We start from the raw sequence: 17,767 nt of genomic DNA, 5'->3' as shown, positions 1-17,767 counted from the left end.
TAAATAAATAAGCTCAAGGTTAAAGACCTTCAACATTTGGGTAACCCGATATAAATGTTTGTATTTATATACCATTTGCTTGTTCATTTTTAATAATTTAATAATGCATTATTCATTTCCTGTCTATCTAATGTATTTACGTAACGCAAGCCTTGTCTCCTAAGATTTGGCATGTATGTACATTTTTGTAAACTTAATTTTTAATTTGATTTGTGATTCTTTCTTTTGCAACTTTTTGGAAAACAAAATTAAATAGGATCTTACTAGCGACCTATTAAAAAAGTTAAATAAATTGAGAAACCATTGGATAATATACGCGTAAACCGTGTGATTAAACATAGCTATAAAAGCTTTGTAGGGGTGAATAAATTTGTTGTCTATTTACGTCTGTCGATTATTATGTGATATGTATTGTTTAGTAGTTTCAGAAAAAAAACAGTTTTCAAAATTCATATTATTACATATTTAAAACACATATTGTTTACTGTCATAACAGACTTTGTTTTTGTCAGAAGTTATTGATCTATCGCATTCGCATATCGCATAAATAAAAAGTATGACATATTTCAGAGTCATCACTTTATATAGAGTGATGGGCCCTTTTACACCTATAACCAATCACCTTGTATAAATATATATACTGTTGACACTACGTTTATTTGGACAGAAGGCCTTTGGAGTGATAAAAATATGTTTCAATTAGCTGCGACATAAACATCGCTATAGAGTTTATCATTATAAATACCTATTAAAACGTATACAGGATGTTCATTTATAGGTGCAACAACTTTAAGTGAGTGAATGAATGGCATATTTACGGTAAATTAGTATATGGTACACCCTATTAAAAAAAACAATGATTTCGGAAACGTCCCTGCAGATTTTGTACTAATACAAGTTTTTGTATTATTACTTTCTAATAGAAAACATAAATAAATTTAACAAAAATTTTAGATTGATAGCTATATATAGATTTTAAGCTATTGCACCCATAACCAATCACACTGTACATTTCTACGGAGTATAAATACGTTGGTATATTGCATTACATAAAGGTTTCATTGTACGGAATCCAGGGCTAGCAACAGCGAGGTCTGCGAGGGCCTCTCAGTCGCATATAGGTCGCACGTTGCATTGCATTTGCATCAACGCATGCACTATTCCCTAACTAGGGCACGACATGTCTAACTGACATCCAATGATGCATATAATTATCATTTATGTGTAACACAAGGACTTTACTAACATTAAGTTAGACTACATAAACTAAGAACTTATGTATAAAGACATAAAACTAAGTTTTTTTAAGTGATTACTCATCTGACACAATCACACAGGTCCCCCCACTGGGTTGGACCGATCACATAGTCACCGGAAGTTGCGGGCAGTGCAAGATCGGACATCGTGCCGACCTTTCAGAGGAGGCCTATGCTTTTCAGTGGCCATCTATCGGCTGACGTGAAAGAAAAAAGCCTATTGCTCACTTAAGTGAGCTTAAGAGAGAATAATAAGTAAAGTAATTAAAAGAAAAAGAAAAGGAATTGTAATAGTATGTGATTTAGATATTAACATAACAAAAATTAAAGTGTTAATTCAAATTTGGAATGCATAATGCAGTAACAGTAGTACTGTGGAAGTGGAGACAAAGTAAGGAAGGCGACGTAAATAAGGAAATAAAGCATGAAAAGGAATGAAATAGGATTTGACAAATAGAAAGACATTTAGAAATAAAAATTTATTCAGAACCATATTCTCCCTTCGTACCTAAGAAGTTACGAGAGGTCCACAATAACGAAGGCCATTTATTAAATAAAAAAGGTTCAGCTAGTGACCATGTATAGTATTATTACTATCATGTTCCAATTGGTGCATGCAGCATCATCGTCATGAATAACGACCGATGATGACTTGAAAAGAGGTCGAGAGGTGATAATGCCAAAAGTAGGTCATACCAAATCCGCTCGACATCAGACATTTGACTCCATACTGCTTTGTACGATGCCAAATATAAGAACAGATGGAGTAGGGAAATGGAGGTCAAACATAACTCCATGTCCGGGGGATAACGACCTTGAATATTGAAGACTGTCAATCTCAACTCGAAACTCGGGAATGTAAACATTTACGACATATATGTTCCCCTATTACTCGGGGAATTCCCACGTTATACTGCTGTATTATGATATCATAATTTGTATGGAAAAAACGCATTATACATAAATTTTCGTACAACTCGATTTAACTATAAAGCGGATCTTATATATACGTTTAAGAATGACGTTTCCAGAACATTAGTTGAATATTAAATATATATATATATATATATATATATTAGAAGCTCAAGGCCGGTTAGGACCCCTTATGTATAATTAAAATAAAAAAATTGATACCTTATGAAAGAATTAAACCAATCAGATAGTAATAATTAAATAGTAAATAAATAACACCATAAATAGTTTTTCAAAGAATAATAATTTCCTACAGATAGCCTAGTGGTAGCGGACTAGAATTTACGATGGTAGATCGCGGGTTCGAAATCCGGGAATTTGTGGATTAGTTGTAAGTAATTGTCAGTGCTGACAATCAAGTTTACCTCTGCGTACCACAATACCAAACTTCGATCATCAACAACACATGACGATTATAATACACTACCTTTTAGATTTGTTTGGGGTATAAGTATACACCTATCCCCCGATTTACACGGTACTTGTTTTACACGTTTTCGCTTTTACACGGTTTTCCAAATAAGTTTTTTTTTGTTTTAATAACTGATTTTATAACCATCTCTCATAATGTAAATATTTCAATGCTTCAAACATCGAATCGGCACAAATAACTTCGAGTGCTGAAAGTGCATTCGAACCTTCGATTCCGAAAAAAAGAATGAGAGTAATTTCTGACAGTGATAAAGTATAATAAAACACCTTTGATTTTATTTTTTGTTCTTCTGTTTAATGTATTGTAATTAAATTTTTAAAAAACGGTGTTTCCGTAATATATTAAATATTTTAACTTGTCAATGTATTTTATTTTTATTTCTGTGTACACCTAGAAATATTGAAAAAAAAACAACTGTTAAATAATAAAATTATGCATTTTCTGGAAGCTTTTCGATTTACACGGATTTGACTTGAAAATTTTTAATTTTCGATTTACACGTTTTTCACAGGAACGTATCTACCGTGTAAATGGGGGATAGGTGTTTTCAAATTAAGGTATGTAGGTAAATAGATTTATAAATAATTGTTTTGTATACGTGTTATATTGTTAATTTTGATCGGCACAACTTCATAAATTAAATATTCTGAGGTCTAGACGAAGTTTGCGGGCGCTCAAGTAAATTCAATTGTTCTCGAGGTTGTCGTCGAGTCGACAGCATACCTTGGCAGGCTCTGCGCACAATTTGCATACTGCACACCCAACAGAAGCGCAACGCCGACGTTGCACCCTTTAATTACAAACGTCTAGACGCATTAGTTCCTAAATTCAATTAGATTAACATTACATTTACCTCATCGGTAGTGGAGCTTAAACAAAATTACCTACCCTCTAAAACACGATGATTTTTTAACGCGTTTTATATTATTGCACGAGAGATTCTTTGCGAGAATTTTTTTTAATAAAGCTGGTATTCTTACAAATATATCTATTATAATATTTTGTTTGTCGGCAAAAACATTCAAAATTATTTAAAAAAAAAAAAACAGTGACAAGACACGGATACGGAAATATGCTCCTAGTATGCGTCATCAAAAATTAAATATAGCACTTATGGCACAAGGTACGTATGTACATTAAAACTTCACAAAAATATTAAAACTTTATTATAGAAAAAAAGTATATTATTCCATTCAAGAATACTATAACATGTTAATGTATACAGTTAAATATTATTGATGACCTTTTTTTTTACCCGACTTTGACCCGAATCTGCCACGTCCCTGCCCTAAAACATCGCATGGGCAATGCCTCTCATTGCCAAAACTGGAGGCTATATAAAAAAACAGCCTATTCGAACTAACAATATTTTGCTTTCTATTTTATATTACGCATATTATGTTTCTCATATAACATGTATTTCCCCCCTATTACGCGGTAATTTCCCACGTTATATTTAGTCAAGAAAAGAAACAGCCGGGACCGAGGTCTTCCGACGGTGCTGAACGAATGGGTGGAAGTGCACCATCACCTGCCTAATGGGAAATAAAAAATACCGCCACAAATTTTTTAAATACTTAAAGGAATTAAAAAGTAAGTAAGACTTAAACTAACTGTGATATCAAAGAATGTGGCGTAGGAAGAGAGACTGTGCGTGTAAGAAATTTTAAGAAAAGGTAGAGAACGAAAAAGAATGATTGAAAGAAGATGCAGTGACACATTTTTTAATGGCCACGCTATAAGGTGCATCTCGTTTCTCTATCTTGTACAAGAACAGGCTCATTTATTTTCTAAGTAAGAAAAGGACCAATATTTAGCCACTTCCGCACATGCAGTGATATAGTCGTGCAACAAAGTGCACCGCCCGCCAGCCCGCTGATAATTAAATGCGCATGCGGCAAACAATGCAAATAACACAACTGCCACCGTTAAATCACTCAACACGTGTTTCACCCCTCCACGGGGTATCTTCAGGAGTTATGTTACACCAATTAGTACCAAACACAGAGTCAGACTGTGCGCATTTATCAGCGGTGCACTTTGTTGCACGACTACCACTACATGTGCGGAAGTGGCTAAATATTGGTCCTTTTCTTACTTAGGATGGACTTCCGCAAAATAACGCCTGATTCCATTAAATCATTTCTTTTCGTTTAATAATTTTTTCATATCTTATTTTATTTCCACACTCTACCTATATCCGTTCATTCATTCTTTTTCTTGCTTTCCAAATTTCGTCTATCCCTTTCATTCCATTTCCCTCTTTTCGATTCCTTTCTTCCGTTACCTCATTCCTTAGTAACACATATTGTAAAGAACGAGAAAGTAAAACGCAAATAAAAAATTATAATTAAAGTCATTATAAAGTCCCCGACCTGAAACATGACAGGGGGAACGATAGGCCTTAAATAATGGGAGCTATATATTTAATGAAAAGCCTTCTGACTATATTAACAAGGTCGCCTACAGTAGTCTCCATTCCTGAACCATATTTCTAACATAGAAATGTAAAATCAACGATAAGAAAAACATAAGCGAAGCGAAATTTATTGCAACAAGTGCAATAACTTACATTTTACTTTCCTTCATTATGAAGGTATTGTAAAACATCTGCATATCCATTAGCGTACAAACAGATCTCTGAGAGGCACTCAAAGGAGACGCCTCTGTCCCACCCTCCGACCCTCTAGGGTGCAGCTTTGACGACAACTCCTGTTAGATGAAACACTCCACATATGCTGTACTCTCTGTCATACTTTATTAAAGACGTTCTTTCAGTGCACAAAGACCTTTATATTGGATTCCATCAACAAATTACTATATTAACACGTTGAACGCCAGACTAAAAACCATGTTTAGTTCAGTGGGCCGCGTCGGACACCATGTGACTGCCATCATGTTGGGTCCAAGAGGCCGCGTCGGACACCATGTGTGTTCGCATGCCCTCGATCACTTCAGAAGCCTCTAGGGAGCCAACGGACAGTGTTTCGACTGTTTTTACCAAGGCATGTGACCCGCGCGGCCCCGCAGAAAAATAATGGGTAAATAATCGCTGTTTCCGTAAGTCGTCCAATATTTTTAAGGATTTCACTGACAATATTTGCAAAAAAATACCTTGGCGATTATTTGACGATTTTCGATTTAATGTTGTGGCCCAAAGGGACAGTATGCTGTCGGACACATGGTGTCCGCCATGGCGTTCAACGTGTTAAATTGTGTTCTTCTGGCAATCACAAGACGTATACAAAGTACTATGTGTGTGTATACTATGAAACATAAATTAATTCATCACACGCAAGGTCACTGACTTTTACGCGCGCAGATCACTCGGTCTTCCCCCGTTCGCTAGTATTTTAACGTTACCAACATCAACGTGCAGCGCAGCCGGGCTACACAAACAAAACGCCCGGGTAATATAAACAGTTTCGTCTCGGTGTTCTTTATTAGCTCACTAAACGCGTCTAACAGACTGCGGTGCTATTAAAACGTTCTACAACTTCAATAGGCAACTGAATGGTTTGTAAAGTCTTGAATCACGTGTAAAGGTTTACCTGGTAACGGTATAACCCCCCCCCCCCCTCCATCCTAGATATCTTTATAGAAGATCTGTGCAACGCAGTTGGCGTCTACTGGCTAAAACAACGATGTAGTTATTCGAATTTTAAAAATATATTTTCTAACAATATATTATCAATACGTTATTTAGTTCCTCTGAAGCCATTGACATATGGGGTGTTCCATACACTAAGTGACAGCCCCCCTTTATAGCTTTTACAACTATAACCAAGCACCCCGTAGATACATTTATTATGTTTCGCCTACTTTAAATTCATGTATAGTGGGACACATACGTTTTGATACATTACATTTAATTTACAAAACGGTGTCAGGTCGTCCTAAATTCCATCGAAGTCAATGTAACGATAAAAATCGATTCATTTTATACCAACGATAGACGTGTAAAAGGACAAAAAAAAACACAAGGCGAGACGGATATCGAACAAATAAGCCGTGGTTACGACCGCAGAGCGGCGAAAGTGAAACAAATCGAGGGAACCAGAGGCCGTGGGCGCGGCATCGCGTGTGCAATTGATAATATAGAACCTCTTTTACATTAAATCAAACAAATCTTATACTTAACCAACTGTCCATATCACTTGACCTCTTGTCACACATTTACATGGTAGAATATGTAGTGAAAATCTGATTTTTCTTATATTTTTGTAATCGATTTTCTCTTGTGAATAAACACAGCTAAAATTTATACATATTAACAATACAATTTGGAAGTATTACTCAATTATATCTTAGTTGGCACATTATTTTATTTCAAGTCGCTGCCCAAGCGCTACAGACCGTTAAATAAGATTTAGGACAATGTGCCGGGTCAACTCATGAAAAGATACTGCCGTACATTATTTCTTGAGAAGGCTATTGGACAGCAGATTAGCATAAATATACCTCCAACCTTTAGTAAAGGCAATATAGTTCACGGACCCCTCCGTTCCGTGAACTCGTTTCCGATGAAGCTGTAAAAGCCGCAAGGCAGCAGTTCGTTCGCAAAAGCATTAAAACAAAGTCATAGTTCAATCTCATCAGTCTTCATTAAGATTTCACACCTAAGTGTACCTAAGTGTTTCTTTGCAATAAAAAAATATATTTATTGTGACGCTTTGCGGTTATTCATTTTACGGATCTCTATCTGACATTAAAACATTCCAAAAAAAATCTATGGAGTTGCTGCAATAAAAATATACACAATAATAATTTGTCGCAAGAAAAAGGATCTTTATACAGAATTTATTAATGTTTATATCCGTAGATAGATTTGAATAGATTGAAGTAAGTAAACATCAAGATGACATCGAATCGTAGATTAAAGTTGCCGTCCGTTTAAGACAGTGATTCCCAAAGTGGTCTATATCGACCCCTAGGGGTCTATGACAACCTGCAAGGGGTCTACGTCAGCGAAAAAAAATTTGGGGGTCCATGAAATGAAAATGGGGGTTCACGATGGTGGATCTCAAGACATACACTGATAGTACCTATTTACTTACATCATACTATCTTATAATATCAAAACATTTACATTATTTATAAAAGTACCTATGAAGTAAAAAAATATTAATAGGTTACGTATATTTTACAAAATTAGTATTGATACAAAATTTTATTTTGAGTAGTTTTAATTTAAATTGAATTAATAAATGTATAAATTAACATGTGTTTTAACTTTAAGTTTTTAACACTAAACTTCACTACAGTTAGAAATTTACAGGAAATCAATATCAGGTAAGTGGGGGGGTTTACCCAACACGGAAAAATATTAGGTTTAAGAGAAAACGATCATTTGAGTGAAATATCACAGTTTATTAAATAGATATACATCATGTGACAGTTGCATAGTTCCAGAGCACAACCGCAGGCCTATGAAACCGATGCAACAGAAACCAATACGTCGTTAGAAAGCTGCAAGCGGAACGACACAATTATAGAAATTACATATTTGTAATGAGATATAGATTATATTTATTTAATACATACACATAATATATATATACAGATTTCGTACTGTCAATCGTTTCAATTATATTTTTCTATAATCTTAATTAAAATCCATAGAGCTCGGCTCAAAGATTCATACATCTATTTCTTATTTATAAATGTTATTATTTGTCATATTAAATAAATTAATCTTATAACAAGAGTCAGCTTAAATACTGCTTTAATAATATTACATATTTAATGGAATCAGGCGTTATTTTGTGTAAGTCCATCCTAAGTAAGAAAAGGACCAATATTTAGCCACTTCCGCACATGCAGTGGTAGTCGTGTAACAAAGTACACCGCCCGCCAGCCAATGTGAATTACACAACTACCACCGTTAAATCACTCAACACGTGTTTCACCCCACCACAGGGCATCTTCAGAAGTTATGTTACACCGATTACACTCTGTGTTTGGCACTAATAAAGTGGCTAAATATTGGTCCTTTTCTTACTAATAAAATTAAGCTTACACACAAATTATGCGTTTTTTTCTATCAAATTTTGTTTAAACGCCCTTTAAACTTTCTGGCCCGCGTCACTTCATGGAGCCTCCGCCTGAAAAACCTAAGGTCAATGGCGTTTAATTCATTAGAGCATCTAGAGCAGTATTTTTTCACCCTGTGTCGTGCTACACCTTACCCTTTCTAAAAAACTTACGTCCCCCTATTTAACATAAATAATTATTATAATAAAGCGAAAGGGTTAAACTCGTGCATAGTCCACTTTCAAATTGTCCCCCTGTGAGGCGTAGGCCCAACGTTGGGAAACACTAATGTACAGCAACTTGCAAGATAGACTGCAGTTAAAACTTGATTAAGGTGCAAAAGCCAATAGACATTATTAAAAAAAATACATAGACAATTACCGCCGTTAAAGCATTGGCATTGTAAAAATATGAATATGTACATTTTTAGAAGTAACAAAAACTATGTTAATCCTTGAAAACCTAACTTATTTCTTTCCGCCGATAGAAGCCCATCGCAAGGTATACGCTTCCCTCCAGACTTATTTTTTGTTTTTTTTTTCTCGTACCTCCCCTCTTGTGTTACACAGGATAATATAATTAAATTTTAAAATGTAATTCAAGAGCTAGAGTACATCTTATTCATCGCTTTATTTAAAACTACCCGCATACAGTTTATTTTGTAATAATTTAGCTAGTATTTTCACTTTGGCTCTCATTGGCACGTTCGCAATCTATGGAGAGGGCTATGTTTGAGATGAGAAGATCCGTAGATGAACTAAATAAAAGTTTGTAGTTGGCACTACATATAGAGCAAAATAGACGGTCACTTTGCCTTAAGGTTCTAGAGTTGAGACCACAAACCAAGCCACAGCATAGAACTTCGAACAAGGCAAACAATCAGCATTTTTAAGTGTATTGCTTATACATAATGCACTGTGAACGCTAAAATTAATCCTTTTCTTGATAATGTATCTGAATCAGAAACATCAGAATTAAAAAAAATAATGGCATCAATTTTGAACTCAAAGTAATCATTTGTATGTGAATGTTTAGGTAATTTCTTAATTTTCGAACTTGCGCTTGTTCAGTTTTTTCTGTTGGCATCCTTGGGTCTTAAAAGTCAAGTGGTATGAATATTAATGTAATATTAAAAAAAATCTGCCTCGTTAAGGCTTAAAATAAAAATAAAACAAATTCAATTCTCAAACGACCACGTAAATAAAATCAACGTGACCAATTTACTTTATTTCATGTGATGTAATAACTCTGCAAGAAAATACGAAATCGACCTCGACAAGTAAATAACAAAGTTACCGTACTCCAGTTACGCACACCAGCATGAGATATTCCGCAACCGTTGCAGATAAACACTGCAATAATGCTCACACATATATACACTTAAATCTACAGGGTGAATGGTAATATTAGGACCTTGAATAAGTTCTCCCTGTTTTTCGGCTTCTTCAAAAACATTGATGCGCTGCTCGCTTAAACCGTGCGCCATCGACCGAAACAAGTGGTAATCGGTACGAAATTCCAGGCACAGAGTGCCGCGACGCCATCTTTCAAAAAACAGAGAGAACTTATTCAAGGTCCTAATAGATGTAACAGTTTTAAAGGGATGAATTTACTGTTCATTTGCTGTCAATTAATGTACGGTACATCCTATATATAAATCAGTGGTTTTAGACGTACTAAATAACACGTAAATGTAATGATAAGACAGCAAAAGAGTTTTCAAAATTCGGATTAAAATGAATTATTGTTTACTAACTTACCTCGCAGACTATTTACTGCTAAAAGTAATTTGCCAATCGCATTTCAATAAAAAAAAAAATAATTCAACTTATTTCACACTTATACAGATTATACAGAGTGATTATAAACCAGTATAAAAGCTTTAAAGTTTGCTACCAAATGAGCTGTACTTTCACCTAATCAAAACTTTTACAAACGTATAACCAATCACCCCGTATATAAAAGTATTCAAATAATATATGGGGAATTAGAGGCAGCAAATCAATATTTACAAAAAGTAAATACGAGAGCTAATAGTGGAAAAATCGACCTAATTTTAATTATCTTCACTTTACAAGTATATTATGTAATATATGTGTAGCCATGAATGTATATATCAGAGAAATGGTTTAAATTCTTAAAGCAAAAGTGATATCAACATTGCCGAAATGACAAAAATAATTTAAAACGCAACTAACTTCACGTACTAATATTGTTTGAACAGTACAGTTTCGTAAAATCTTATATTCGACTAGCAGCGAAACAACGCTGTCGGTGATCTGAAATTTCCGGTGTTTCGAGCGACATTTCCCTTTGTGCTGTCGGTGCGTTGTTCTTTATACGCACCAACAAGACTCAGAAATATGTAAGAAAAGGACCAATATTTAGCCACTTCCGCACATGCAGTGGTAGCCCGCTGATAAATGCGCATGCGGCAAACAATGCGAATTACGCAACTGCCACTGTTAAATCACTCAACACGTGTTTCACCCCTCCACGGGGCATCTTCAGGAGTTATGTTACACCGATTAGTGCCAAACAGAGAGTCTAGAGATACTCTGGCTCTCTCTGGCAAAATATTAGTCCTTTTCTTACTTAGGATGGACTTTCGCAAGGTAACGCCTGATTACATTAAATATTAGAAATATTTGGCTACCCTCAACTATTATACCTCGAACTCTCCGCGTATATATTTATAAAACCGTTTAATTTTAAATTTAGAATACACGTCACATAATAGGTTTAGGTTTTGTAAACATAGTTGGTGTGAGGAATTCGGCGACGCTGACTGATGTCATTGACCCGCTAACACGTAGAGTTAATTATAATTGGGCAGTTCCTTGGCGAGCGCTGCCAGCGGCGCGGCGACCGACTATTCCGGGACGTTTGTCCTTTCGACAGATCGCTCCGATACACATTCGTTGACCCAAAAAGCAAACACAACGCAATGTTTAGAAACAAAAGGTCAATGACCTTGAAGAGCACCCAGATAATCATTACAGCCGTGAACGTGCATTGGATGTAAAAGAAAGCTATGCTGCTAGCCTATGAAATTAGCCCAAATTGAGCCCATAGAAACAGGTGTCCGTGACCTAAAAGAAATTAGCTCTGAACGAGTGTATTATAGTTCCAACGAAGACGTTCATACCAAGAGTATACTTACCACACTAGTGTTGGCGTATGGTGTAATGAATACAATGTTATGTAGGTTGCGAAGTGAGGAAGGGGAGACACTCTTGACCACTCTCGCTTGGACGCGGCCGCCGGTGTTGTAAGTACGTGATTGAAAATTGTGAGGTACCGTGTCCGCCGAGAAAATGTGGTACATGTATCGTGACGAAGAACATGTAGTGGAAATTATTTAAATTCTGCTTAACAGCTGCGAGAAGCACAGTATGCTCCGCGATCATCAGAAAGCGCTCCAATAGACCTGAGGCCATATAAAGTTTTGCGGCCGTGCTAAACTTAGACCATTACTTAGGTGGTGTGTATCGGTTGTTGTGCTTTCGGCTATCGAGAGTTTCGAACCTGGTCTGACCTACGCATGGGACTGCGGCGTCATGGTTGCCGTCCAACCAATTTTCCGTTGACCAAACTTTACCAAGGTGTAGCTTTTCCAAGGATCCGTGTACATCACCATAAAACTTAAAAACCCGCTTTGAGCATATGGTGGAAATGAGGATTCAAATATATAGTTCTATCATAATTGATATGTCGGTTCTTACTTAAAGCATATTGTTACGTATTGTGGATTCTGACTCGGAATAAAACACCACTGGTTCACAAGGAGTCCTTTATTCAAAAGACAGATGGTCACAGAACTTAAATACAAAGTATACTTTCGCTTAGTAAAAACTACGCTTCAAAATCGCTTGAGAAATCACTGTCCAAATAACTTGCCGTATTTGTACTTTGTATCTTTATACTTTGTATCACTGATTGTACATCTTAATCTTAAAGCTCGAAAAACAACACAGAACTGTCGACATGGGAAGTAAACTTATCTACGGATAAGGTTCTAGTAAGTTCGACATAGTACTCTGTTAAAAATTCCGTGAAACGTACACCACAAATTATAAATAACTTTCAGGTCACGCGTGTTCTTGCTCCTAGGGTTTTTTTATGGCCCCCGCTATTGGGAGCCTCTCGTACCCCCTATCTGGCGGGGGACAGGACAGGACTTTTGTTTTCATTTATTTAATTTTTCACAATCTTTTTTTATTTTCGCTCTCTTCATTTATGCATCCTATGTTCTTTCATTTTGTGTTCATTCACCTTCCATTCCTCTCTCATTATACAATAGTATTTCATTTATTTTATTTCTGTTATTTACATACTTTTGTTTTACATTTATTTCACTTAAGCCGTATAATTCTATTTATTTACAATTTACTAAAAGTTATTACCATTATTACTTATTTTCTATTTACATTTTTATTAATATTATTTAGCTTTGGTTTTTTTGAGTTGCTTTTTTAATTATTTCTCTACAGTAAGAGAGGAAGTCATATTTTGTCAATTTTTCTTTTATCAGGGAAGCTAAGGTTTCCTCCATGATTTTTACGCCAGACCGGCAATCGAAGTCGAGCCGGAGTCCCCCGAATGCGGGACACTGGGCCACAAGGTGGATCACGGTCTGGTCCACGCCCGGTTCACAGAAGCACGAGGGGTCCTCCTTGAGCTTGAACCTGTAGAGGTACTCAGAGAACCCCCCGGCTCCTAGAATTTGAGTGCTCTGTAACTCGTGCTTTGTAGCAATACATGTGTGAATATGTATATGACATATATAGTAACAAATAAGCTCGAGTAAAAGTCGAAATGACAAGGAAGCGGCGCATTCCCACGGTGTGCGCAGTGAGAGCGGCCGCCGGCAAGTATTGCAGCTAACGAGACACGCGCCGGTATTGCCCGTCTACTTTACGTAATCTGCCCATTGTTCGCATTCGCTGCGAAAGTAACAACTAGATTGGATGTAAATATTTAATGGAATCAGGCGTTACCTCGCGAAAGTCCATCCTAAGTAAGAGAAGGGCCAATATTTAGCCACTTCCGCACATGCAGTGGTAGTCGTGCAACAAAGTGCACCGCTCTTCAGGAGTTATGTTACACCGATTAGTGCCAAAGATAAGTGACTCTGTGTTTGGCACTAATCGGAGTAACATAACTCCTGAAGATGCTCCGAGGAGGGGTGAAACACGTGTTGAGTGATTTGGTGGTGGCGGTTGTGTGATTCGCATTGTTTGCCGCATACGCATTTATCAGCGGGCTGGCGGGCGGTGCATTTCATTGCACGACTACCACTGCATGTGCGGAAGGGGTTAAATATTGGTTCTTTTCTTTCTTAGATTGGATGTAAACTGTTGGTTTAAATCACAATCTGTAGCACGCGTTGCCTTCGGTACAAGGGGTTCCATTCCAACGTTCACAGCTGCACGTAGACCTGCATTATATATTTCCAGCAGTATCAGTTGGAAGCGACCCGTATCCAGAGATTTCTGACGACCTAAACACATTAAGAACTGCTCACGAGTTTTCTAGTGTCACATTCCATCTGTTACAGATCACGAAATAAACCGTGTTTTCTACTTTTCATTGAACGGAAAATATAATTGGGGCAAAAAAAATCCTACGAATAAAGTTCCTTTTCAAAGAGAAAAACGTTTCGCAGAATATCATACCTTAAAAAAGTACTAGAAACTTCGATGAAATTTATTTTCAAATAACATTTTTTTAATAATACTTAAGTGCATCCTAATTTACAATTTATAAAAATTTCGTACAAATTTATTCTTTAAGTAAAAAAGTTATTACAATTATTATGAAGACATATTTTAATAATACCTAGAATATGTTTTATAATACAATTTCTGAAAGTTTCACAAAAAATGCTTCATAAATAACAAAGTTACATCGATTTTAAAACGTACAAGTTTGACCCAAAACATGTTATCCCTGGTGTACGTTTAATTTCTTTGCAATCCTTAATCTATTAACAAGGTTATCAGTCCACCTTGTGGGAAGTCGTATGCTGCGCTTGCTGTTCCGAGATCTTCACTCCAGAACCTTCAGGCCCCAATAGCAGACTTCAACTTGTCAATCTGCTTCTTTCTCATAGTGGAATCCCGAGCATGGCCAATCTCTATGATTCGTTCAACAGCATTGTGCTTTCTGATGGGGCTAAACGAAACAATATATAGATTTTTTTTCTTTGGCCTCTCGTACCCCTATCTTTGGTGAGACAGGGACTTTATTGGCATTTTAATTTTTTCACATAATTTTTTATTTTCTCTCTCTTCTTTCATACTTTACTTTCTCTTTCGGTCTATTATCTATCTTTCATGCTACATTTCTGCTTTCTTTCTCTTTTGCTCTGTTCATCTATCATTCTTTCCCTTTTTCTTTTTACATTTTCAATTTACATTTTTATTACTTATATCTTATAATTATTTTCTATTTTGTCTTTTTTTTATCTATTTATCTATTTATTTACTGTGTTTGCTTTTTATTTATTTCTATCGCACTTTTTGCGATTTTTTTGCAGAGGGATACGAATGACTGTTTGTCTTTTCCGCCTATCAGGGAGGCTATTGACTCCTCCCTTATTTTAACGCCAGAAATATATAGATTCACAGTACATCGCATTGCAAACGTAAGTCAAATGTAAATATACGAGTATTAATTAGATATTTATGCGTCAAGTTTAGCCAGTGACTGGCACAATAGCCGGGAAGTGGCAGCCAGAGCGAGTCTCGAACACTGCTCTGGTCATGTGCCCACGGTACACGTTTCGCGGCGATCACCATAAAAGGATCAAGGACCATATTCTAATGCGGCGTAATTGTGCGCTGTCCACTCATTTCCCTATATAGAGCAATTTATATCGACCTCCACTTTATTAACCATGTTTTGATTTATTAAAGTATTGTCCAAACATGACTTGGTAGACATGTATTCGATACGAGAATAAACTCGACTATCGCTATGACAATTTATTTTACAAATGAAATTTAATACGTCAATGAACAACGGCTAATATCATAGTAAAAAATTATTCAAACATATCATTTATTCTTTCTATAACATCTCTGACATTGTTTACAGTATGGATGCAAAGACCGCGGCCCGCCGGTCGAATACTGGTGGCCCGCCGACAGCAAAAATAATACTCTCGTACATTCGAAAAATATTGAAGTCTGCTTCAGAATAAAACCAAAAAAAATTATTTACCTATACTTCTGGCGGCCGGCCCGCCATCAGTTCATGATTCGCCCGAGTGGCCCCTAGTCTTAACAAGTCTGTGCAACCATGGTTTACAGCATTTATACGTTTAGATAAACCGCTTCTATTTCAAAGAAGATCCGTAAATTTAACAATTAATATTATGGAATCCCGAAAAGTAAGGTCGTTTCTGTCGACATATTTTACAGAAAAACTAATTGATTTTTACCTCTCCGGCATTGATTTGTATAGTAGACGGCAAAAGTTTGTTGATAACGAAGGTGAATATATTGTTGATTGAAAATAAAAACTTGTTAACAATGTAGTCGTGTGATTTTAACTTAAGAGAGCGACATTACTTTCCGGTCACCTTAATATTTATAATACTTATATGACATTATACATGGAACCTATTTTATATAAATAACACTGTAAATATCGTTAAACTAAGTATATCTCGAATATAACTTTTAACCATTGATTTAATAAGCTCAGACGCCTTTCATAGCAGAACGCTGTAAAAAAAAACATGTAATTACACGACTTTTACTTACAAAGCGGACGGCGGCCGAAGCTGAAACGTTCCGTTTCGCAACACTCTGCGACCGTGACCCCAATCGCACCTGGACCCAATGTTTTATACAGAAACCAGACGCGAGAGCATTGACCTCTTACATCAAGTTTCTAAAGGTCCAAGTGGACTCCTAGGAAACCACCTGAGACTCTACTTTCGATAATGAAGAACTAAAAAGCCAGCTTGACGTCAACTGTTAATGAATGCAAGTAATATTTTAAGAAGCCAAGCTTTTATAGAAAATTATAGCACTTGATGTGCACAGGCACAATGACAGGACCACGATCACGTCGAAGTCCTCCTGTCCCTCGATGTGATCGTCACCACGATGAGCGGTTTTGCGCTAACCGCATCCAGCAAGTGTAGCCTCTTTACCCACGCCGAGTTTACCGGCTCATGCTCGTTACTCAAAAAACTTTCAGCCTTGAGAACCATCGATAGCACGAGCGGTGAGTCCCGCCCACTTTAAACGAGCAGCTCTTTGATTTACATCAGTGACCTTCTTTCTTCTTATTTCCGATCTTGCAGTATAGCTCCGAGCATAGCCCTTTCCAAATGGATCCCACGTTAAAGTCAAAATTAAAAAAAAAAATTATTCAGTTCTCTTTCATTAAATTTATACATAAAACTAAAGTATTCTTTTTCAAACATCCTGTTTATAGCCGCTTCTGATATAATACAGTGATATACGTAAAAACGCCTCGGCATAATCAATGAGTCTTTGGAATTCGTGATTCATTTGAACGACCTACGTCGGAATTAAATGTTATTCCGCACAGATATTCATAACAAACATCGTGTTGTAATATTTGCAATACAACTATATCATTATTACAAATCACAATGACATTTGTTATAAAAATCATTCTTTATTAATAACTAAACCTATTATTAGTTATTATTATTCGCCAGAGTGGGAGTGCGAGATGGAACTGGACGAAAGAGTGGAAAGTGGGCACCATCGCCTCTTTTATCCTTAAATACTGTTAAATAATTATAAACAAAGTAATAGATATAAAAGTTCATTAAGATAGATAGGCAATATAAAAAGAAATGTTAAGATAAGGAATTTGAAGTTGTAACTGACTTCGAAAAGCCATGGTGAAGGAAGAGAGGCGATATATACAGAAATTATGACAGACGAGAGAGATGAATGCAAATAAAAACACATTGTAGTGTATAGGGGTACGTGGCCATTGACAAAAAACCTATCATTAAGATATATTAATATATATGTATATTTTAACTTTTCTAATCAGTAAATCATTGAGAAGGTAATAC

General features: G+C 36.1%; 1 protein-coding gene across 2 annotated transcripts in view; it reads right to left on the bottom strand.

Moving 5' to 3' along the window:
* The window catches only part of Klp10A (kinesin-like protein 10A), a 94,173-nt gene that overhangs the window by 55,527 nt on the left and 20,879 nt on the right, over positions 1-17,767 (bottom strand). The gene's annotated exons all lie outside the window — the stretch shown is intronic.

Source organism: Battus philenor, unplaced genomic scaffold (assembly GCF_028537555.1).
Source record: "Battus philenor isolate CCGP_79_NKW_IND1 unplaced genomic scaffold, ilBatPhil1.0.hap1 SCAF_3, whole genome shotgun sequence".
NCBI classification, from domain to species: domain Eukaryota; kingdom Metazoa; phylum Arthropoda; class Insecta; order Lepidoptera; family Papilionidae; genus Battus; species Battus philenor.
This window is presented reverse-complemented; position numbering and strand designations above follow the sequence as displayed.